The 25,150-nt window shown below is 34.5% G+C and overlaps 1 protein-coding gene and 1 long non-coding RNA gene across 10 annotated transcripts in view; one reads left to right on the top strand and one right to left on the bottom strand.

Moving 5' to 3' along the window:
- Positions 1 to 25,150, top strand: part of LOC110259429 (uncharacterized) — a 904,175-nt gene that overhangs the window by 700,119 nt on the left and 178,906 nt on the right. The gene's annotated exons all lie outside the window — the stretch shown is intronic.
- LOC106509511 (uncharacterized) overlaps positions 2,150 to 25,150 on the bottom strand; it is a 54,854-nt gene continuing 31,853 nt past the window's right edge. The window contains exons 4-5 of one of the 2 annotated variants that reach the window (XR_014838427.1): positions 15,212 to 21,861; positions 2,150 to 2,922 (exon numbers count right to left, since the gene is read on the bottom strand). This is a non-coding gene — a long non-coding RNA (uncharacterized LOC106509511). The remainder of the gene's footprint in view (positions 2,923 to 15,211; positions 21,862 to 25,150) is intronic. The other variant, XR_002341833.2, reaches the window with a different exon arrangement.

The following is a 25,150-nucleotide window of genomic DNA, read 5'->3' as shown; positions in this document are numbered from 1 at the left end:
TCCAGGTCAGTTAGATTTATAGTTGGGTACAGCATATAAACTATAGGTTCTGGCTCTATAGGCCATATATATCAGCTTTATTACTAGAATGATCATGAGAGTCTCTGAAAAAATAGCCAAGTTTTGGCTATGTAAGAAACAACTTATTTGTACAATGTCCATTTATTTGCAATCAGAATTTGACAGGGTGCCTGAAAATGCTGGGCAAGTTTTCAGAAATCACAGCCAAATCCTATGACAGTAAATTATATTGCCAGAAGAACTGATATATTTAATATGTGATAGATCTATATCCTAATCTACCTTTTGTTAACCTTTGCCCTTTATGAAATATTCTGAAAAATGATTTCTCTGTGAAGTACAAATTTCTATTATTGAGCAGTATGAGCTGTTTAATATCCAGCTCAGGCAGGAGAGGGGAGGAAAGAAAAAAGAGATCCAATTTGCAATATTTGACAGTTTTTGTTGGGCAAATATTCCTACTCCAATGGAATCCAAACAACTAACATGTCATCAGTGAATGTGGAGTTAGGAAGAGTTGTGCCCAAAATGCTTTCATGAACCAGAGGCATTTGGCTCCAACACTTAAGTGGATAAGATAATTTTAATATGGAATTGGATATAATTTTTATCAGGGAAAAAAATAAAGAATCCAAGTTTAACACACCATAGAGCAGTTATAAAGATGAACATATGAGGATTTTAGATTTATTTAAATTGAGTTTTAAATGAAATGATTTTGGTTGGAAGTAATATATTAGTATATTTTGCCCCAGTTCATTCATTTAACCGCTGAAGAGAAAACAATTTCCAGGGAATATAGAGATTTACCTTAATTGTAGGACTGATTAGTTGAAAAACTTGAAGTATGGCTAATTTTCTGTGTGCCTACCGTGAAAATAAAAAAAAAAAAAAAAGGACTAAAAAAATGAATAAAGATTCAGTAGATCAAGGTTTAAAAGGATTTTTTTAATGTGCTATTTAGAGTTCCAAATTCAGTGACTTCTTTCTTTTAGGACTAATAATTGTACTTTTTGATGGAATAAAAAAAAAGAATCATTAAATTATAAGTGAAGTGAAAAGTTATGCTTCCATGTAATGTGAAATAAACATGTTCCACTCCATCACCCACTGAATTCAGCTTTAAAAGCTGAACAGAAGGCATGGAACAGCTAGGGAGCTCTGAAAAGCAAATAGTAGCAAGTATATTGAGGAATAATACCAGAATTCAAAAGAGCATCAAAACCGTGGTACGTTCTCACTTTCCTATGCTGGTATTCACACTGACTTGGGCTTAGCGCAGCTTAAACCTGAAGTGGGTGTGGACTCTGCCCTTGTGCACTCAAGGATAAACCTTCTGGTGCTGGTTTGAGAAAAAAAGGGTCTCCTAATATTCAGAGAGAGTAGGAAGACTCCTTGAGTGTTTACTTCTCTGTTCTCCTAGATCTTAGCACCAAGCAAAAGTATGGTGTAGCAGCGAAAATAGGTGGCTGCAGTATCTAAAAGCCTAAAATAGGGAAATTTCCTCTGATGGGACGACCATGGTTCCAAGAAGTTAAGACAGATCTCTGTGGTTTTTATTTTCCTCTCTCTGTCTTCTTGTCTCTGGAATCAGAGTACAATGTGGAAAGTTCATGGCAAGTGCAGGTAAATAAAGGCGAGACTTGTGCCAAACAATATAAAAAACAAGCACCACGGTACCACGAAGTGTTAAGGAGATTATGGAGAGAGACAAACTTTGGAAAGCAACCCTCTAGCTGTTGTTGTATTGAGCTCACTGCTAAGATGTGCACATGTGTATCTGATCTAAACAGGACGCAGGGACATGGGACACTGAACTGTGAGATAGACCGCTGCCAACATCCCAGACCAGACAGTGGGTGGGGCACAAATGAGACAGTTCTGAATAGCCCTTCAGAGATTTTAAAACAACGCTTATGTTGAGGCCATGACCCACAGACCTTACTGTCTTAACCAGCTTAGATTGGTTTTCTGTCAGAACAGCAAAAATACTAACAACATGCTCTGTAGGATTTAAATAAGATAGTCTCATAATAAAAATGAAGAACAGAATAAAATTTCTTAGCATAAAGAGAATCAGAAAAATATCAACTCTTGTGGGGGGAAAAAAACACCAATGGACATCAAATTTGAGACAACAGATGTAACATTTATTTCAGGAAAACTTTAAAGCAGTGCTTTGTAAAAACATCCCAACAAATAAGGACATACAAAAATAATGGAAAGATAGAAATTCTCAGCAAAGTAATTAATGATAGAAAGAATGCAAACATTATTTCTAAATAAAATGGAAGTAGTATAGTTTTAAATTCCAAATAGAAACTGTCCAATCTGACCAAAAGAGCTCCTTTGAGAGATTATCCCTCATAGAAATGGAGAAAGGTTTCATACAAAAAAAAAAGATATAAAAAATTGGAGATTAAAGAAGAGCCAGAAAATCCCAAATTTGGCAAAATACTTAAATATATAGATTCAAGAAGGTCGCTGAACCACAGACAGTATATGCATGTTGGTTTGCAACAGGAGCTTCCCAAGCAGTGTGAAGCTGGCTCTTGTTCACGGAGGAAAGGACAGACCAAAGAGGGAAGCAGGTCTCTCCAGAGTGGAAAATAGTAGGTTTTATAAGCAAGAGAACTTAACAAGGAGGCTTATCTTGGGTGTCCACAAGATAGACATTCATACCTGCTGGCCAGTTTATACAGAGGCTTTAAAGGGGTACAAAGCACATACACAGTCCAGATGTTCTCAACAATGCATTGGTCTCCCTAGATTGTATTCTTGAAACTGGCTTCTACTGTGGAAAAGGTGGGCAGAAGGGACATTTCAAAGACAGGGATGGGGTGAGGAGTCTCTGACTGGATGGTCTTCTCCTCTTGATAACCTCCTCCAACAATTAAAGACCTGCCAAAAATTAAAGACGAAGTATTGAAAGCAGCTGGAGAAAAATGGCCAACTACTTACAAGCTAACAATTCAAATGATGGTGTATTTCTCTTAAGAGACCACATAGGAGAGAAGTAGCACAACATGATTAAAGACCTGAAATGAATCACTAACCAGAAGCCTGTATGCAATGAAAATATCCTTTAAAAGATATGGTGAAATAAATATCTTCTCTGATTAAAGAAAATTAAGAGAATCCATTGCACGGAAAAAAAAAAAAAAACCCTATCTTTGTTTTTGCTTTCTAAAATTGCTATACAAAGTTCTTTAGGCAGAAGATTGTATCAAATGACAAAGTAGACTATAGGTAAAACAAACAAACAAAAGCTATGAAGAATAAGAGGGATATTACATCATAAAAAAATCAGTTCACTAAAAAGATGTACTCTAAAATATGTTTGTGCCTAACAAAAGTACTTCAAAATACATGAAGCAAATGTGGACTTTTTATTGAAATACAGCTGATTTACAACATTATAATAACTTCAGGTGTACAGTGTAGCGATTCAGTGCTGTTACAGATTGCATTCCATTAAAAAATATTACAAGATAATGCCTATAATTCCCCATGCTATACAACTTATCCTTGTTACTTAAATATTTTATACCTAGTAGTTTGTATCTCTTCATCTGGTACCCCTAATTTCCCCCTCCCCATGTTTCCTCTTCCCTTTTGTAACCACTAGTTTGTTTTCAATATCTGTGAATTTGTTTCTGTTTTGCATATGCATTCATTTGTATTCCTTTTTGGATTCCATGTGTAAGTGATATCATACAGTATTGCTTTTCTCTGACTTGTTTCACTAAGCATAATATTCACTAGGTCCACATTGCTGCAAATGGTAGAATTTCATTTGCTCTTACGGCTGAATAATATTCTATTGTATATACATACCATGTCTTCTTTAGCTATTCATATGTTGATGGGCACTTGGTTTGCTTTTGTATCTTGCACTATTATAAATAGTGATCCTGTGAAAATTGAGGTGCATGTGTCTTCCTAAATTGGTGTTTTCATTTTTTCCATATATATACCCAGAAGTGGAATTGCTGGATCTCATGGTAGTTCTATTTTTAGTTTTTTTGTTCAACTATGTGTCCGTGCTGTTTGACATACGTGCTGCACCAATTTAGCAAATACGGACTTAATAGAAAGAACAGATAAATCCACTGTGTAAATTTTGAGGCTTCAACACTCTTCTTCAGTAAATGACAGAATTACCAGAAAAACAACATAGAAGAACCGAAATACCATAAACCACTTGGATCTAGTTGACATTTATAGAGTACCTCACCCAACAGTAGAAAATACATTTTTTCTAGTGCACATAGAACATTCACTAAAATAGATGACATCTTGAGTCAGAATCTAAAGCTAAAACTAAGCATAAAAAAAATTAGGGAAAATGTGATTTTAAGTACACATCTTATAGCTATCAATTTCTCTTTGCTCTGTCTTTCCACCTCCTATCAATTTTATCCATTTTATTTTTCAGATTTATGATATTTAACAGTTGGTTTCTTTCTGTAATGCTTAGGGGTTTGGCTCTAAGTTATGTGATCATTATCAGTTATCTATTTGTTTTGTTTAGCACAGCTTCTCCATTGCTGATTATCTTATTTGTGTTTATTTTATTGTTGGTTGAAATACAGTCAAGGCCTTTCTTCAAGAATTTCTCACCTTTTTTTGGAATAGTTTCATCTTCATTTCATCACTATTGGTTTAATAGTTTATAACAGTTTGGCTGATTATAATATTTGGGTCAAAAGATCTCTGAAAAAAATTCTAATTTTCTTGTTTCATTGTCATATATTTGTGTTGGTTATGTGGAAGACACCATTGTCTTTGCTTTAAAATAAGGCATTTGCTTTTTTTAATACCTGTTTTCTCATGAATTGATTTTATCCTTTAATTTATTAGCAAAGAGGCAATTTTTAGTATGAGTCAGATCTTTCCATGGCAGTAGCTTCTAACCACCCACATGAGACAGTGACATGCAATAATAAGCATTGTTCGCATATCTGAATTTTGGCTGTGGAAACTCTGCTTCAGGCTGTTGATTGCCGGTCAGGTCAGCTGGAGAGGATCTGTTCTGTACATCTCATTTTGGTATCCAGCTAATGGGACAGTGAGTTTCTAAAGGCAGTGATTACAGGCTTATAAAGGACACGCAGAATCGCTCAAAGCACTCAGAGCCTAGTTTTTGAACAGGTCCACTGCATCTCTTCCCATATGCCTTCAGTCAAAGGAGTTACTTGGCAGAAACAAACTTTGGGAGAGCGGGAAGTGGCTCTTTAATTGAGATTGCAGGGAAGGGAATGATTTACTGAATAATAATTCCATCTATCATAAAGCTTAATACTGACTTTTCAGCATCAATTTTTCTTGTTAGTCTGTGTGCATTTGTAAATCTACAAATTTGTTTCTTTCACAAAACTTATTTCTGTGACTGTCATCTTGTATATAATTTCTTAAAGTTCAACCACTCCCTGTCTTCAGGGTTTAAAACTGAAAAGTTGTTCACACCAGTATTTTGATTGTTACCTGAGTTTAGCCAGTTTCTTGAAGGTCATAATATATTTTTCAAATGTGTAATGATGATTTTTCTTTATCATTTTGTTAATATTACTTGAAGTCATCCTGTTTACTTTACTCATTTCTTTGTTCATTTAACATGTATGTTTTAAGTATTTACTATGTGCCAGGTATCATTATAGATATAATGGTTAAACATAATAAAATAATCAATCTCATGTACATTTTAGTTGGTGTATTAAACAAATTAATAAAATAAGTCATTGGGAGTTCCCGTCGTGGCACAGCGGAAACGAATCCGTCTACGAACCATGAGGTTGCGGGTTCAATCCCTGGCCTTGCTCAGTGGGTAAGGATCTGGCATTGCTGTGAGCTGTGGTGTAGGTCGCAGACGCGGCTTGGGTCTTGCATTGCTGTGGCTGTGGCGTAGACCAGCGGCAACAACTCTGATTCATCCCCTAGCCTGGGAACCTCCATATGCTGCGGGTATGGCCCTAAAAACTCACAAAAAAGATAAAAAATAAAGTAAATAATTTTAACCATCCTCATAATAATAATCATAATAATTGTCTGTTGGTTAAGGTCTCTCTCCCTTGCATACTTACACATACATATTCCCTACTTATATACATGTTTTCTGCATACATATATATACACATCTATTCTCTACAGACTATTTTTTTTTTACGACAGTGTTAATAAGTATAGTCACCAAGTTAGACTATCTCCTTAGACTTTATTCATCTTAGAGTTTGAAAGTTTGTGCTCTTTCACCAACCTCTCTCTGTTCATTCCCTCCAGCTCCTGGCAGCCACTCTTCTACTCTGCTTCTATAGGTTTGACCTTTTTTGAGATTCTGCATAGAAGTAGTACCATGCATATTTGTTTTTCCCTGTCTGGCTTATTTCACTTAGCTTAATGCCTTCAAGATCCATCTGTGTTTTGGTAAATAGCAGGATTACCTTCTTTCTCATGGCTGAGTAATATTCTATTCTATTATACATATAATATACATATATATGTAATATACATAACATATAATATATATAAATAGCACATCTTATTTATCCATTTATCTGTTAATGAACACTTAGGTTGCTTTCATCTCCTGACTTCTGTGAATAATGCTACAGTGAACACAGGTACCTCTTCAGTACCCTGTTTTCCTTTACTTTGGATAGCTACACAGAAGTGCTATACTGGATCATATGGTAGGTCTATTTTCAACTTCTTGAGGAACCTCCTTACTCTTTCCTGTAGTAGCTGCACCAGTTTACATTCCCACCAACAGTATACAATGGTTCCCTTTTTCCGTATCTGTGCCAAAACTTTTTTTCTTGTCTTTTGGTTGATAGCCATTCTAACAGGTGTGAGGTCATACCACCTTGTTGTTTTGATTTGCATTTCCATGATGATTATTGATGCTGAGCACCTTTCCATAGACCTGTTAGATATCTGTAAGTTTTCTTTGAAAAAATATTTATTCACTGCCTGTGCCTGTATTTATTTATTTATTTTTGGCGATGCCAGTGGTAAGTGGTCGTTCCCGGGCCAGGGATCAAACCCACGCCATAGCAGCCACCCAACCCACTGCAGTGACAACACCAGATCCTTAACCTGCTGAGCCATGAGAGAATGCCTTTGCCTATTTTTAAAACATTCTTATTATACTCCACTAGTAAAAGGAAAGGATCTGCTCCTTGTTTTGGTTTATGGTTTTTAACATTCTGTTTCTTCATTATTTGTATGTTATATATTCCTTCTTTCCCTTTTCATCTTTTTGGGGTTTTTTGCCTTGTGATTTGTTTTTTAACTGGTCCATGGAGAAGAGATGATAGACAACAAACTGCATATATTTAAACCATACATTTTGGTAAGTTTTAATGTTTGAATATACCTGTGAAATCATCACTATAATCAAGATATTAACATATTCATAATTTTTAAAGTTTTACCCCTTCGGAATTTTTCTTACTGCCCTTTCCTCCACTCTGAACCAAGTCTGCAGGCAGTCACCATCTTTCTGTTTCTCTGACTGGCGTTTCTAGAATTTATATTAATGGGATCATACTGTATGTACTCTGTTTTGGTATTTTTGGCATATATACATTTAACTGTCTAGAAATTAAACACTCTCTATTAGTACCAAAGATATCAGTCTTAGCTTCCAACAAAATCATATTATATCATTTCTATAAGATGTCCATAGCTTCCCAGTCCACAAAAGAGATCACTTCCTTGTCTTACCACTTTTTTAAAAAAAATCTGGCATTAATCTATTTTTGGTTAATTTATGTACCTCTGTCCTCCATCTCTACTCACTCTGCATAAAATTATGAAATCCATATTAACTAATATGCTTTTTTCCCTCTTTTTCTTACTACCCTCAAGTTGTCTTTTCTTTCTTTATCTACCTGTTAAATTCAGAGGTCACATGTGCTATATAGCTGTAAACTCATGTTGCAGGTGCTTTAGTCACTATGCTTTAAAAACAAGACACACAAGGAGTTCCCATCGTGGCACAGTGGTTAAAAAATCCAACTAGGAACCATGAGGTTGCAGGTTTGAACCCTGGCCTTGCTCAGTGGGTTAAGGATCAAGCATTGCCGTGAGCTGTGGTGTAGGTTGCAGACACGGCTCGGATCCTGCATTGCTGTGGCTGTGGCATAGGCCAGCGGCTACAGCTCCGATTAGACCTCTAGCCTGGGAACCTCCATATGCCACTAGAGTGGCCCAAGAAATGGCAAAAAAGACAAAAAAACAAAAACAAAAATAAAAAAAAAAAACAAGACACACAACTATGATACTTTTATTATACTATTTGATTTATCAAATGCATTACTAAATGATTAACTTCTTAAGAGTAGAGATTATTTATGATTTTTCTTTCCAAGTGTCCAGTACAGGGCCTAGAACATGTCATTCTCCATAAGCATATATTGATGAACAAATGAAGTAATGAACATCAGTGTAAAAATAAAGGCTCATTTTGCTTGTTTGTCTTTGCTGTTTCTTCACCAGATATGTGAGCATTGGCAATAGCATAGCAATGAAGTTTCTGCACCAAGTCATTTCTGTGATGTCACTTCTGTGACAGTTTACAGCATCATATGTGAAGCTCAGCTACCATCCTCTTAATGCCACCCTCACAATGCTTTTTTATAAAACAATTTTTTGTGATATAGTTTACACAGCACATAATTCATCCATTTATAATATATGGATTCAGTGGTTTTTAGTCTCTACACAGAGTTGTGAAACCATCACCTAAGTCAATTTTAGAACGTTTGCATCATGACAAAGTAAAACCTTGAACACTTTAGCTGCCATATCCCTACTCTTCTATCCCCTCTCAACTCTAAGCAACCACTAATCTACTTTTTATCCATATAAATTTGCCTATCCTTTAGATCCCATATAAATGGTATCTTAAATATGTTCTCTTTTGTAAAGGACTTCTTTCACTTAGCATAATGTTTCAGGGATCTTCCATGTTAGAGTATGTATAAGTACTTCATTCTTTTTTATCAACAATATTCCATTGTTTGAATATAGTACCATACTTTGTTTATCCATGCATCATTTGGTAGACATTTCCACCATGTGGCTATTGTGAATGATGCTGCTATACATTCCTATATAAGTGTTGTGTAAACATATATTTCATTCCTCTTGAATATATACCTATGAGTAGAATTGTTTGGATTAAATGATAACTCTATTTTTAATTGTTCAAGAATCTGCCAGAGCATCTTTCAAAGTGATTGAAACCATTTTACTTTCCTATCACAATATATGAGGTATTCATTTCTCCATACCTTGCCAACACTTATCTTTATTCTAGCCATCTCAGTGGGTTTGAAGTCAAAGGTTTTGGGGATGTTAGAGTTAAAATAGCATTATGACTTAAGAAGAAAAAATTATAATTAGTCTTTTGCAACAACCATGCTCTAAGCCTTATAAAGAAAATAATTCCATTTGGCCAAAAAATCTGATTGCAGTTCAGAGATCTATGTTTTTAAAGTCAAGTCATAATATCTAATTCAAAATTATCCCTTTTAAGAAGCAGTTTTTTTCATAGGAACTTTGGCATGTTCTGACAATTTGAGGCTTCATAACATTTTGAGAATTAAGATAATTCCCCAGATTTTGTCTTATTTTTGGATAACAAAAGCCAGAAATCCTACAATTGTAGACTCCTCTATATCTAAGGTGCAGTTCATGACCTTGATTTCATTAGTCAGATGCAACCAAAGATTTGGATTTGGAATCAGTCAGTGTGATAATGAAGACTTTATTCTTTTGGGACTTTTGTAGCAGAAATGCTGGCACCCAGATGCAGGTGTCATTGATGTTAAATAGAGTGTCTGGGCATTGTTTCTACCCTCTAGCCCTCCAAAAGGATCTGTGAGCAACCCAACACATTTTAATAATCTACCTAGAATGGATTTTATTATTTGCATTCCTGATTGATATTGTTCTAAAATGCTTTTCCAATTTACTTCAAGTTATATATAAACCAGTAAAGGATTCAAATATACACATATATAAACAAGTCCCTTTCTGATTCCCATTACATTTCCTTTCTATAACTCTAAAATGATAATATTAGAGATATAATAAAAATGGATTTAAGTATAGCAAAAAGTCAATTTTATTTTAAATGTAATTCCAAGGGCATAATATTAAAAATTCTTCTTTTGCTTCTACCAGCACCTGAAATTCATGTCAACAGTGTTTCAACAGATATCCTCCTGTACAGGCTTTTTTTTTCTCTTATCATTTTTGAATTATGGCTTTTTAGTGAGTAAAAATTAAGTTATAACAAATCTGTTTACACATTTTTGTTCCTATTCACTTCTCTTTAGAGTTTTAGGGAGCATTTTTGCTGTAATTTTTCCATGTATTTTTCCTTGATGCCTGCAAAAACCTGTTAATACAGATATCCAAATGCCACCCTAATACTCTTGGATGTGTGCAAACACATTTTCAGGAATCTTTTCCTTTTCATAAATTATAGTCTACCTTGGAAATGACAGAGTCAGGTAAAGTGATATCAAATTTTATTTCTGCTGGCTAGCAGAGAGACTAGAATGAATAAAATGATATTTATGTTTTTGCAATTGAATGTTCAAAATAATCTTAAAACTCTCTAAGTAAAAATATGAAATTTTAATTTATTATATTTCTTTTTGTACTTCCCCTGCTCTTCTTTTTACTTTTTTCAGTCTTTCGTATATATATATATACACAATACAGAAATCTAGGTATGTTGCAACCAATAGTGTCAAGAAAAATAAAGAAATAAATGTCTCAACTACTTTCTGTACAAAAAAATGCTAGTATCTAACTAACCATCTATCTATCTACCTCTTTTTTTCATTTTGTGTAGTTTGAGGTTTCCTTGGCCTATAAACTGTTAACATGTTGGGAACCTACGAGAACTTCAAAAGAAAACGCATCTCTCTAGAGTTCAGAACATTAAAGAATGCAATTTTTAAGGAAAAAAAAAAAAAAAACCTGTTGCCTGGAGCATGTACTCTAGGCTGTTTTGGGCTGGAACATCACCATAATGGTTTGAGAGGTATTCCTGCTCCAACACTAGCAGAGTTTCAGGATTTTGAGAGAACTCAGCAGTCTTTGGAAACAAAATGGCCAATAAAATCTCTGTAGAATAATGGAATATAAGTAAGTCTGATTTCAGGAAATTTTTAAAAAATATGACATTTTCATATATTAAATTTGTGGGAGCATTTGTTAGGACCAGTTTTTATACTTGTGTAGTGCTAAGATGTTTGCTGTACTTTACCTGGGAGAGGGAATTTTGTACTAAATAAATAAACCATTCATGTATTCAAAATAATCAAATAGGCACCTACTCTGTCCTAGACAATGTGTGGTGCTAGTACTTTAGTGTGACAAAGCAGACATACTCTAGACTTTTATGGTGCTCATATTCCAGTGTGGCGACAAACAGAAAAGTAAATCAGTTTTAGACAGTGATACATAACATGGAGGAAATAAAACACAGTAATTAGGGAGTGGCCTTAGATGATTGGCCAAGGAAAGTCTCATGCTTTAGTAAGCGTATTTAAGCTGAGTTGCAAATCATTAGATAGGAGCAATTGTGAAAATATCTACAAGTGTTCTCAGCAAAGAAAAAGACAAAACCAAAGAACCTATGGAAGGGTCATGTTTGCTGATTTCAGATAAAAAGACAGTATGATTAAAATGCAGTGATTAAGTGGTATAGTAGGACTAAATGAGATATTGTATTTTATATATACATTCCATATATACTTCAAGTATATTAAAAGATATTTATATGAATTAATTTTAATTAGAAGTTATTTAGAAAACAGAGTATTTTTCTCATTGAAATGTACATGTATGTGTAACTGGGTCACCATGCTGTACAGTAGAAAAAAAATTGTATTGGGGAAATGACAATTAAAAAAAAAGAAATGCTAAATACAAGGTTTCGTTCATGCAAATTGGGCATGGAATGGATACCTGGCCCAATGTCACCAATCTACAGGTGAGTCAGCAGTCTGACAATTAAGCTAGTAAATATCGTCTGTTAAACAAAATAATCAGTCCTTCTGTATCGGAGAGTTTTGTATAAAACATGCAGAGCTAGAGTAGCAAGTAGTAGCATGATCAGAAGCTGAACAATACAAATAGAATATGAAGGAGAAGCCATCATGATGCCGTGAAGTATGTGCTAGAATAGCAAATAATATGCACCTTTTGTATTCTAAATGATTACACTGTTTCTGAACAGAGTTACAGTCTCCATGAGGTATGAGTGAGCCGAAGCTGAGATTATACTGTTTAATGAATTCCTCATGTATTTTTAATACTGTATCATTAGTGTATCTCCACATATTTTTCCATTACGTTATGACAGAACTTTCAGAACATGTGCTATTTCATTCTCCTGGAAAATCATTTGATGAGATAAATGTAAAAGTTTTTAATAGTAAAATCTGAAGGTCATACATTTAATAGGTAGAAAATATGGAATTAAAATTAAACCATATTTGACAGTAGAGTTAATACTCTAGAATGAACATAAATCTAGTCAAGTGTTTTACATAACAGTGACTTACATGTGGCTCCAGTTTGCACTTCAGCACAGGTAGAAATTGGATGAAAATCAAGAGAATAAGAAGATAAGCCACAGGCTGGGAGAAGATATTTGCAAAAGATATATTTGACAAATGACTACTAAGAAAAATATGTAAAGAATACATAAAACTAAATAAGGAAAAAATGAAAAAATCAATTAAAAAATTAGCAAAGGATCTAAACAGATGTCTCACCAAAGAAGATATACAGATGAAGAATAAGCATATGAAGAGTGATTCAAAATCATATGCAATTAGGGAATTGTAAATTAAAACAATCATGAAGTAATGCTATGCACCTTGACAAAGTGACAACATTAAATGTTGGCTAGGATAGGGAGCAACAGGAGCTCTGAGTGGGAATACAAAATGGTATAGCCATTTTGGAAGACAGTTTAGCAATTTGTTATAAAACTCTTAGCATATTATCCAGCAAGGTGCTTTTGGTATTTACCCAAATGAGTTCAAAACTTATGTCTCCACAAGAAGCCTCCCACAGATGTTTATAGCATCTTTATTCATAGTTGCCAAAACTAGAAGCAACAACAATGTCCTTCAACAGGCGAGTAGATAAATGAACCATAATATATCCAGATAATGCAGTATTATTTAGCATTAAAAAGAAATGAGCTACCAAGCCATGAAAAGACATGGAGGAAACCTAAATGCGGAGCACTAAAAGAAAAAACCAAAATGAAAATATTGTGTGATTTCATCTATTTGACATTCTGGCAAAGGCAAAACTATGAAAATAGTAAATGGATCAGTGATTGCCACAGGAGGGACAGAAAAACAGGGAGAGTACACAGGTTATCTAGGGCAGTGGAACTATCCTGTGTGACACTGTAGTCATGGATACATGTCATTACATGTTTGTTAAATCCATAGATGCACAACACAGAGTGAAATCTAATGTAAACTACGGACATGAGTGGTAATGATGTGTCAATGTATGTTTATCAGTTGTGACAAATGTGCCCTTCTGGTAGGATTTCATTGTGCAGGAAAGTGTGCATGTGTAGTAGCCAGTGGTATGAAGGAACTATCCATACTTTCTGCTTAAATTTTGTTGTGAAACTAAAACTGTTCTAGACAAAAATTTGCTTATACAAAAAAGGATGTGAGAACTCTGAGAGAAAACAGAGGTTTATCTATAGCCAAATAATTCTACATTACAAGAAAAAATTTGGTTTAATTTGTGGGGTTGAAGGCAAAGTCAGTTTGAAACAACACAAAGGTTTATGTAATTGCTTGTGTGTTAGCCTTTCCAGTAAACTTATTTAAATCTTTTTATTTTAATGGTTTGGAGCTATTCCTGAAAAAAAACATAAATATACTTCTATTAATTTCATATACCACCACAAGTAATAGTTTATAGTATTGTAGTGATAATAACACAATACATTTATTAAAAACTGATAATTGGTTCTTCAGTTTTTAATTAGTTAAGGTATTATTTAATGATAGCCATTATAAAAATCATACCAGTGATTTCAGAATATCCCAGTTCTTTTAAAAGGCAAAAAGCCACACATTTGTCTCAAAACTTCATTCTTTTTTTCTTTTTTCTTTTTGGCCATGCCTGTGGCATATGGAAGTTTCCAGGCCAGGCAGGGATCAAACCTGCACCACAGCAGTGACTGAGCCACTGCGGTAACAACACTAGATCCTTAACCTACTATGCCACAAGGAAACTCCTTCAAAACTGTATTCTTGAGCAAAATATTGCTGTCTTTAATCAGAGCTTAAATACAGAGAATACATTTCTTCCTCAGAGATTTTGTCTTCTAAGGGGAATATATCTATATGGAAAAAAATCGATATAAAAATAAAAATTTTTGCCCAAAAGTAAGTGAAAATTTTTATGAAAAGGTACATGAGATTAAAAGAGAATGACTTGATTTGAGTACATTTTCACTTGTATCTACCCTACTTATTAATTACAATGAAAGAGAGTCTATTTCTTGTATATTCATTTAGTACTTTGCTATAAAAGTGATTTGAGTTCCTGTTCACAGAGATTAGCTGAGAAATTATGAGACTTCTCAATATAGACAAAGAATGACTAATTTTCTCATCTAAAAATAGATTTGAAAAATTTTCTGTATTTCTAATACATTTTATCCTATTTTAACATAGTGTAGATATTTGTAAAATTCCTTGAGATTTGGAATATAGGTCTCTCTTCCTTTTCCCGTCACATAAATTTTTAAGAATCTAGAAACTTGTCAGCTTTGTCTTTTTCTTATTGAGAGTTTTGAGAACTACTTCTGAAATGGTGGATTTTTCTTTCAATTCCCTCTTGTAATTCTGTAAATCTAGATCCTGCTGTATACCAACTGGGAACTATGTCTGGTCACTTATGATGGAGCATGATAATGTGAGAAAAAAGAATGTATACGTGGATTGTAACTGGGTCATCATGCTGTACAGTAGAAAATTGACAGACACTAAACCAGCTATAATGGAAAAAATAAAAATCATTATATAAAAAAATAAATAAAACAAAAAAATCTATGCTTGTATTTATATTACTCTATATGCACTTAAATGTGGACAGTATACTTTACCTACATGCTTACCTTATTAGTCCTCCTTGTATCTGTGATTCACTTTGTAGGATTATTTCCTTTTTTTGAAGGTCCAATTTATTTAATCTGTGAGGATTGCATGAGGCCTGAAATGAGAGCATTTGCCTCAGATAGGTGCACAAATGCCACCATTCTGAGTACATTGTAATTCTTGATTTCTTAGTGTGGAATTCTCCATCTCATACTGTTAATATAGAATCAACCTACAAACCCATATAAGAATGGCCAATGGTATACATTCCTAAGGATATTTTTTACACCAACTCTAAGCCAAATCAGTTATTTTTACTTCTTTTATTCTCTCTTTTTGGAAGGCACACTTTATAACCTTTAACTTTTAACTAAGGGCTGAATTTGTGAATATCTGTGGCTTCAAGGAGGGCTTTATGGTCCCACTAACCAAATTCCATGTGCTCAGTATCTAAGTGATTACTGTAGCCTGTACTATCCAGGAGGAGCCATGGCATTTATTGCTTACATATTGGCTTCCTTTGTGCTTTAAATTTTTAGTTACTAGGAAAATGTGTTCCTTTGTTGTGAGTTTAACCATGCATTTAAAAGTGTTTTATTTGCTAGCATTTCTGTTCATATATTAAATAGAAATTGTTGTGTCATATTCATATTTGTTTCCTTTTAACTGTTTGTTGTTTGAGTAACAAGCTTATACTATTGCCAGAAAATTAAGTTGGTGTGAACAGGTATCCATTAACTCATTCTGAACCTAGGGGCATAACATTAAATCTTTATGATTTAAGTATTCTATTACTTAGAGATATCACTAAGATGGTATAACAGTAAGTCTTAGCACCCAATCCCCTGCACAAACACCAATTTAAAGAGTGATAATCTATATGGGAAAATAATCTGAAAGGAATGTATGTTGTGTGCATGTATAACTGAATCACTGTTGTACAGCAGTAGTTACTACAACATTATAAACCAGCTATACTTGAATAAAACTTTAAAAAAAGAGAGAAAAATAAAAGACGAAACAGAAATCAGAAAAGCTTTATGACTTGACCAGAATCTGGTTAAGAAGTTGCAGTGCCCCTAACAGGTATAAAAACAAGAACAGCTACATCAAAATGGGTAAGAAGAGCACTTTCATTTTCGAGCATCAAACTCTCCCTGCAATCCAGCACAGCTCAGTACTGAGGGACATCACCTTGGCCTGAAGTACCTGTTTTTGTCTTGCCTCTACAGGGAACATTGAGGACTCCAATACATTTGAATGTCTGTGGGCAGCTAAGAACAGGAAAAGTGATGGGGGCTTACGGTAGCTGGCACAGCTGTAGCCCTAAGACTTCTCTTGAAGGAAGGGAGAGAAGTGAAGTGTTCCTCTGGTGTTCTGAATGTTCAGTGCACTGCTCTAGGGAAAATGTGGCTACCAGGGCTCTGTAAGATTGGGAAAATGCTCACAGCCTTGAGACTCCTCCAGAGAGTATAATGTGTGCACCCACCGAAAAGTTTTGAGAGGCTCCCCAAATTTCTAGCCAAGGTGAATACTGAAGGTAAGGTCTTTCTCTCTTGAAAAGAAGCCATAAAGTCCAAGACAGATGGCTGTCTCTTCAAATGAACAGACATAAATGCAGAGCACGGAATAGAAAAAATGAGGGGAATATGACAAAACCTAAGGAGCAAAATCATCTCCAGGGATCTAAGGAAATGGATATCTATGAATTGTCTGAGAAATGCAAAATAAAGAGTCTCAGTGAGTTGCAAGAGAACACAGATGGATAACTAAACAAAATCAAGAAAGTGATACATGAACAAAATAAGACTATGAACAAAGATATAAAAACCGTAAATAAAGCCAAACAAATTCTGGACCCAAAGAATACACTAAATGAACTGGAAAAATCAATAAAAAGTTGCAACTATAACCTTGATGGAGAAGGAACTGGTGAATAATATCAAAAGGCAAGTCATTTGATATTATCCATTAAAAACATGGATTTACATAAGATTATACTATTCCTTGATTTGTAAATTATTTGAGGCCTTAGCCTAAAGCATCAGTAGTTATAAATGCCCCTGAATTCAAAGAATTAATATTGTTAAAATGCCCATACTATCCAAAATAATCTATTGATTCATTTCAATCCTAATAAAAATAGTGGCGTTTTTCACAGAAATGGAATAAACAACCCTAAAATTTATATGGAACCACAAATGACTCCTGAATAGACAAAGCAATCTTGGTAAGAAAGAACAAGGCTAGAGGCATCATGTTACCTGATTTCAAGCTATCTTACAAAGCTATTATAATTAAAATAGTACAGGACTGACATAGAAACAGATACGAAGAAATCAGTGGAATTGCAAACCTAAGTTTGTTACAATGATTGTATAATGAGAATGCAGTTGTGGGGGAGGTGGGCACCTAAGCTCTGATGGGCAAATGCTCAATATGAGGGGCTTCCCCTTCTTGGTTTTGAGGGAGCTTGTGGACCTGAGGGCCAAGATGCAGGATGTGGTCTGATGCAGTCATTAGAGTACACCATGTGTGGTTACCATCCCACAATTCTTATTTGTCTCCTTCGGTCCCTTGTTTTTATCTGCCCTATTCATGTCTATTTGCTGCCTCCTACAGATTCACTTTACTTGAAATTATAAAATTTTTCTATTTCTATATTTATAAAGCACTGTTAACACTATTTAAAAACATGGAAAATCTTCACTCCTTATATTTTATAAGCAAACAAGGATAAACCTGTTATTTAGAATTGCTGTGTAAATAGCACTTTCCCCTAGAAAAATCAAACATTATTCTAAAAATGAGTTAAGTATTCAAAAGTCTCTCTAAACCAATTAACCTTGGCATTTCTGAAGAATTTGAGAGACTTTATAACCTGATGTATTAATTCAAGCCCATTTTGTGTTGTATCTTACTCTGTTGACTAGATATTCCTAGAATATATACATAATGATAAAATTTATAAGCGACTGAAAAGGCTGTTATTGTCGAATTAAAAAGGTTTCCATTAAGGCATGAGGACTCAACTTTAAAGCTTGGCAGGACCATGTTTTACATAGAATAGACACAAAGTTTTTCTTTTACAGATGAAAATCAGGATTAAATAAACCCGGAAAAGGACAGCAACAGCTTCTCTTCTCCAAAATCTAAAAGAGACAGCTAATCGAAACAAAATTTAGAGGGAAAAAAAATGCTAAGAGAGTTAAAATGCAGTATCAGGACACCAGGACACCAGCCTGAGCACAGAAGTCCTCATGAAAGCAAGATTTGTTGATTTTTGTGGGCAAATGGCACAGCACTTGTGAGTGAGACTCCTCAAGGAAATCTAAATGAAACAGATGGCATTGTTAAAGCGTAAAAAGACTACTGAAGCTCAAAACAAAACAAACAACAAAATGGACACAGAAAGCTGAGTCTATCAATTTTCCAGGGAAGTAAACCCATGGCAGGGAGAAAAATGAATGGATGGTCTGATGAGAAATATAATTAGGGTTTTTTTTTAAGTGCAAGGAAGGGGAGTTTATCTTAGATGTGTTAATTAAAGATCAAAAATGGACAGGGAGTTTATTGTTAGTAGATGCAAACTATTACATTTAGAATGGACGAGCAATGAAGTCCTACTATACAGCCCAGGGAACTGTGTCCAGTCTCTTTGAGTAGAACATGATGGAAGATAGTATCAGAAAAAGAATGTGTGTATACACACACACACACACACACACACACACACACACACATATGTGTGATGGATCACTTTGCTATACAGCAGAAATTGACACAACACTGTAAATCAACTATATTCTAATAGAAAAAAAAATTAAATGAATTTATCAATTAGGCCTGTACTCAATGTATTTAAATAAATCTCCTTGCTCATTGTTTAGAAAATAGCCTTTATTTAAGTTCAGTAAAGGTCTGGTGATGGCCCTTTATCTTCTTCATCTGTTAAGGTCAATTGTTTCAAAAAAAAACTACATTCAGTTTTGATATCTCCTAGACCACACTGAGTATAAAATGTACCCTCTGAAACAGAACTGAAAAACTTGAAAACAGTGAACTACATTGCTTCAAAAAATGATGTTCTTTCAATTTGAAAGTATTTATGGACTGTTTCAATTAGTCTTGACCAAAAAAATGGAAATGTAACTAGGCTATTTAGTTTTTAGTACTGAAGAAAGTGCACTAGGATCTTAGATATCACCTAGTCCAAAATCTAGGGGTTTACTTTAGGTATAAACCCTCTTTGGTTCAAAAAGTGTTTCCCTTGAACAACATTAAAATGCATGTTAATAGGAGAAGCAAGACTGGTGTCCCTGTTGGAAAACACCAGGTGACTGCTTTTCATCATGCTCATTGACTAGCTTGTAATTTATAAGATATTTTAACATTTAAATATAACAAAAAATACTGAATTGTCAAAAAAAAATCTAAATACTTAAATGTAACAAAAACACACTGAATTGTCAAAAAAGTTTAGTCTAAACATGTTATAGCCACATTGTCTGAACATTCTGGCTGTATTGTTTTCTAGGTTCTTTGTCTGTTTGCAGCAAAGAATTGGAGCAGTGGACACCTTGGAAAGATTAAGCAGGTTCTTAGAAGCAAAAGTGTTACAGCTCTTTTGGATGCTTTGAATGTGTTATAGCAAGTTTATTAAAGGGAAAGTGCACTCGCAGAGGGAGAGCAGGCTACCCTGTGAGTAGGGACTGGCCCCTCTTTACAGTTGGGTTTTCCTTTATATCCCCAGAGTGAAGACCTGGTCCCCCCACCACACCCCCGACATGGGCCTAAGTGAGGGCTGAGGTTGATTGGTCTCAAGTGTATGCCGCATCTGTATGGGGTATATTCAGTCTTCTGGTTGGTCTCAGGCAGGATACCTCACCTGCATGGGGCATGGATCATGGGGAAGACATTTCTTGTTGTGCAGATGCCTGTATGTGCATATATTGCCCTTTTAGAAGAGGGATGAGGAGTGGGCCTCATACCTTTCCTAGTAGGGAGTAGGACGGAGCAGGCCAGATTGCTCAGGTGGGAAAAGGGGCATTACAGTGAGACAGGTGCAGTGATAATATGGGTCTGGTAATTCTTGTCTGGGCCAGAGGCTTTGAGTTCAGTCTCTTTGAAGGGGACCTGAAGCCCAACAAATAATTTAAAAAGAAAAATACAATTTTCCATCAAAAAAAAAGTAACATTTGTGTACCTACAATTCTCCTTTTTATTTCCTAAGTAAAATTAAGACTCCAAAACTTGTTTAGAGCTTATTATCTAACAGCAGTCACTGTTTCTGTCATAATTAACATTTCCGATTATTCTTTTTGGCTGGCAGTGAAATCATTTCAAAGACTATATTTAATCCCTCTAGTAATATATCTACAGCAGCCCAACCACTTTTATAAATTTAATCTGACCTTTTCTAGAACTGTTTGAGTGGATAAATAGGGAAATGTAACTGTATGTTGGCAGCCATTGACATTGTTGGGCTTTCCACTGAGATAATGAAAAAGTAAGTTTGCGGGGTGTTGATTTCATGCAATTTTCAAACTGAGTTACTGCACACCTCCATTAAAAATTCAAAATATAATGTCAGCATTATAGAAAGATATCCTCTTTGTATATACAAGACCCCCTTGGTGGCTTTTGTAAATTCAAATGCCAAGAATGAAGACATGGATGCTTGGAAATAAAGACTCATTAAAAAGAGTACAGAAGGTAGAACACGTAGGAACCTTATGAAACTTTAGAATTTATTTTAGGTGACAGCATAATTATCTAATGTTCTTAATTAAACCTAAAGAATCAGGGAAAACCCACAAAATATCTCTACTACTGAAATTTTATTTAACCCCTCCCCTAAATTTTGCTCTGATATAATGTGCAATGATAACTTGTTTTTCGAACATTGGGACTTAGAATAAATGCCAAGATAGAAATTAATTCATATTTTAGCACCTTGAATATTGGTGCATAATTTTTTTTCCTCCAGTAATTCTTTAAAGTGGCTTTAAAATCCTGTCAAACAATACGTTCTGGGTTTGTTTGGGGATTATCACCCACTCTGAAAAAGTCTTACCCTTTAAAACACTAGTAATCCTAAATACTGTCATTCAATATTTCTTTAGGGTTTAATGATTATGAGGTGGCAGAATCTGTCATTTTGTGCATCAGTTGAATTTAAATTAAATTGACCACCACATGGAATTCAGAATAAGAAACCTTTGCATAGAGTAAGGAGTATTTAGTTTGCTATTAAATGTTCGCATGATTATGCAATTAATTTCTTACTAAATATATGAGAATGTTTTAATTTTAAATGGTTTGCAAAATAACTCCTCTTAGATCTCTGTATACACTTAACCTCTTTTTAAAAAAAATGGCCTATTTGTTTTGTTGAACTTACTTTAAAATTGTAGAATGAAGATGGTATAAAAAGGGAAAGTCCAGGGAGTTACCATTGTGGCACAGCAGAAACAAATCCAATTAGTATCCACAGGGATGCAGCTTCTATCTCTGGCCTCGCTCAGTGAGTCAGGAATCTGGTGTTGCTGTGAGCTGTGGTGTAGGTTGCAGACTTGGCTCAGATCCCACATTGCTGTGGCATAGGCCTGTAGCTATAGTTCCAATTCAACCCCTAGCCTGGGAACTTCCACATGTGGTGGACGCAGCCCTATAAAGCAAAAAAAAAAGGGGGGGAGGAGTATAATTCTTTTTTTTTTATATTCAGATAGAATTGACATATAACATTACATTAGTTTCAGGTTTACAGAACAATAATTAAATATTTGTATATATTGTAAAATGATCACAATAAGTCTAAGTCTAGTTAACACCCATCACCACACATTTTCAAATTATTTTTGTGTGTGTGATAAGGATTTTAAGATATACTCTTTTAGCAGCTTTAGAATATACAGCGTGGTATTATCAGCTATAGTCACAATGCTGTATGTTACATTCCATGACTTGTTTGTTTTGTAACTGGAAATTTGTAACTTTTGACCCCCTGTACCCCTGTTGCACCCCCCACATTCTTCCCTGCTGTCTCTGGCAACCAATAATTTAATTTGTTTTCTATATCTAATGCTGCTGTGAACATGGAGGTGCAGATATCTTATTGAGTTAGTGTTAGTCCAAAAAAGGAAGAACAGCTGTTAGGGAATAAGTAGAAAGGTAATTCTTGATATTGAAATGTGAGCTGTTGTTGGTTTTTTTTTTTTTTTAATAGAGATGACCTTGCTTCCATTTCATTAGAGTACTTAGAACATCCATGAATCCTTGATATACATATATATATATATATAAAGCAATAGTTGTATTTACTGCAAATAGCTGAGTTAATCTTCATGTTGCATAATATTCTAGTTAACATCATTTTACTTTAGCAAGAAAGTGACTTGATTAAATATTAAGTGGAAGATATGCTTAAGTGAGAGTAGATGCTGTAACATGTCCTTTTCTATTTGAACTCCAGGATGCAACTTAATGCAAGTATGGATATGTACAGTTATGTAAGATAGCTCTTTGAATGATTTTTGAGTTTTTGAGAAAATTTAGAGAGTGAGGATTTCAGGGAATAAGGATTAAGTATTTAGGGAAAAGTTCAATTTATAATCTGGAGAGCTTAGAAACACAGGACACCACTAGGGCTTCAGAATACAAAACTGATATGGAGCCAGAGATTTTATACCAGGTATCATACCTAAATATTTACATTTTGTTTTGTTTGTGAATCAGTCCTTCCTTGACTTTATATTGATTTTCATAAAAACTAGCATATGAATAACACATTAGTGTATTACAAATCTTACCAGTTTTCTAACAGCTCAATATATCCCACTAGTGTTGAAACAAATTGGTCTACCTACATTTCTAGTCCAGAAATTAAACAGCTATATTCAGGCTTAGATAAGAACCTGTCAGAAAAACAAAATATATTCTGATCCCACCCTTAGATATTTTTCCTTTATCTTTACTAAAATACAATATTTGCAAAAGCTATTTGACATTTTGAGATGATTATCTTTTATTAAATATATATTATATATTTATTTATATTTATATTTAATATATAATATATATAATATGTATTTATAAATATATAAATTGCTTTACACCTGAAGCTAACACAACAATTTAAGTCAACTATGCTCCAATAAAATTTTTTTTAAATTGGGATTTAGTGGCACATAAGAGTTCAGTGAGGTAACATGGAATGAAATTTTGAGAGTTAATCCTCATGGTTCCAAATTTAGGCTGCAGAAACTCAAGAGGGAGGAAGACAGAGTTGGAGTTAATTGGTAGAATCACTACTACTTGTTAAAATAATAAATGCAGCAAGGATAAAACTAAACAGACTCACAGAATCAACAGTAATATTCAGCAAGTATTTATTGAATGCCTGTACTTTGCAGGACCCTTGGGTAGGCGTGTTGCCTATTTCTTTTGCTATCATGGATCAGATTGTTTTAATGGCTTCCTCAAGAGAAGAACTCGGGAAAGGACTGGGGAACAAGTAAAAAACTACCTAATTGAATCCTCTCTCATCTCTCACCTAAAGAGAATGCTGCCAGCAATAGGGACTAACTTATTGAGCAAACTAGAAAGTCAGTGGAGTAAATGAGACAGGAAAAGAGTCGTATAGGTTAATTTCTAGTTTTTGCTTAGGATACACTCTGGAAGTCTACAAAGACTTGTGCTACCAACCAGGGTTTTTGTCCTCCTTAATCAATAGAAATTGATGAGGCCAGACAAGAAAATTAGGCCAGGTTTTATTGGGACTGCTGCTGCAGCAGGAGGGAGCAAAAACAAGTAGCAGGTTCCCTTGCTGGCTCCCTGAGGCAGGCTCCTGGTTCCTTAAGCAGGATGAGAGTAGAGGTGGGTCCAGGGGCTGGGCTGGAGGTTAGGGTGGTCTGCACACCCCCTTGGTGGTGCTGTGTGCAGAGTGCATGCACAGTACCGGGCTTTTGCTCCAGGCTCCTCAGAAGTGGCAATTGTTTTTGGTCTTTTTGTATCTTGTTCATGATTTGCTCCATAATTTGTGATTTAGAAATTTTTTGTATTTTCTAGCTAGAAAAAAATGTTTGTTCAGGTGCAAGCACTGTTAGCAAAGGGTCCCAAATATCAGGTTTCAACTTCAGTTGTTCAAACTTACAGATCATACATGATAGGATTCGTCAAACATTCAATTTATCAACTCTTAGATGAGCCTATTTGAGAATCTCAGCATATGACCTCCAAAATTATGAAAGTATAATTGTCAAAAATTTCTTTACTCCCAAGTACATATGAAATAAACATACATCAAATGTTTTATTTAACCCATTATTAATAAGGGTATTAGACAATCCGCCGTGCACAACTCTGTAACAAGCATAGGGACTTTCCAGACAGTAGTTATGAGAGATGAATTCAAGATGACGCTCAACGTTATCCCATTTAGCACAAGATCCTCAGTGTGTGGACAGATTATTTTGATGTAGTTAATCCCTTTCCATTCTTTCACCACATTGGTGGTCCCAGCCATAGACTTGAAAAAGTATAAATTTCTAAAAGTTAAATCCATAACTTTCATGATTTTCAAACATAAAAGCATATACTAATGATTTTATATAACCAATTAATGAATGAGAGGAAAATTAAGGTGTTATGATTGGTCCAATGGGCATCTGTGGAGGGATTATCTCTAGTCAATTTAACAAAGAAATATTGAGATAACATTGGGTTATATATGAAACTATTTAATGCTCAACAGGCCATAAATCTTTGGAGGAATCTGTTACACCAGGTAGAATCTCATATCATTACAGTATAAAAATGTGTAAATTAGGAAGAAATTTTTACTTAATCTGAGACTATTAATCAGTAGATAAAGTACATTAACTTTATCATTAGATATTTTTGTCACCATTGTAATATCAAAAGGATTTACCTCTTACATTTTTGCATCATTTTGACAC

The sequence above is a fragment of the Sus scrofa genome, chromosome 2 (genome assembly GCF_054392235.1).
Source record: "Sus scrofa isolate SSC_HxYL_T2T_F1_AM1 chromosome 2, Sscrofa_HxYL_maternal_Yorkshire_Landrace_v2.0, whole genome shotgun sequence".
NCBI classification, from domain to species: domain Eukaryota; kingdom Metazoa; phylum Chordata; class Mammalia; order Artiodactyla; family Suidae; genus Sus; species Sus scrofa.
Note: the sequence above shows the minus strand (reverse complement) of the source record. Positions and strands in the feature narration are given on the sequence as shown.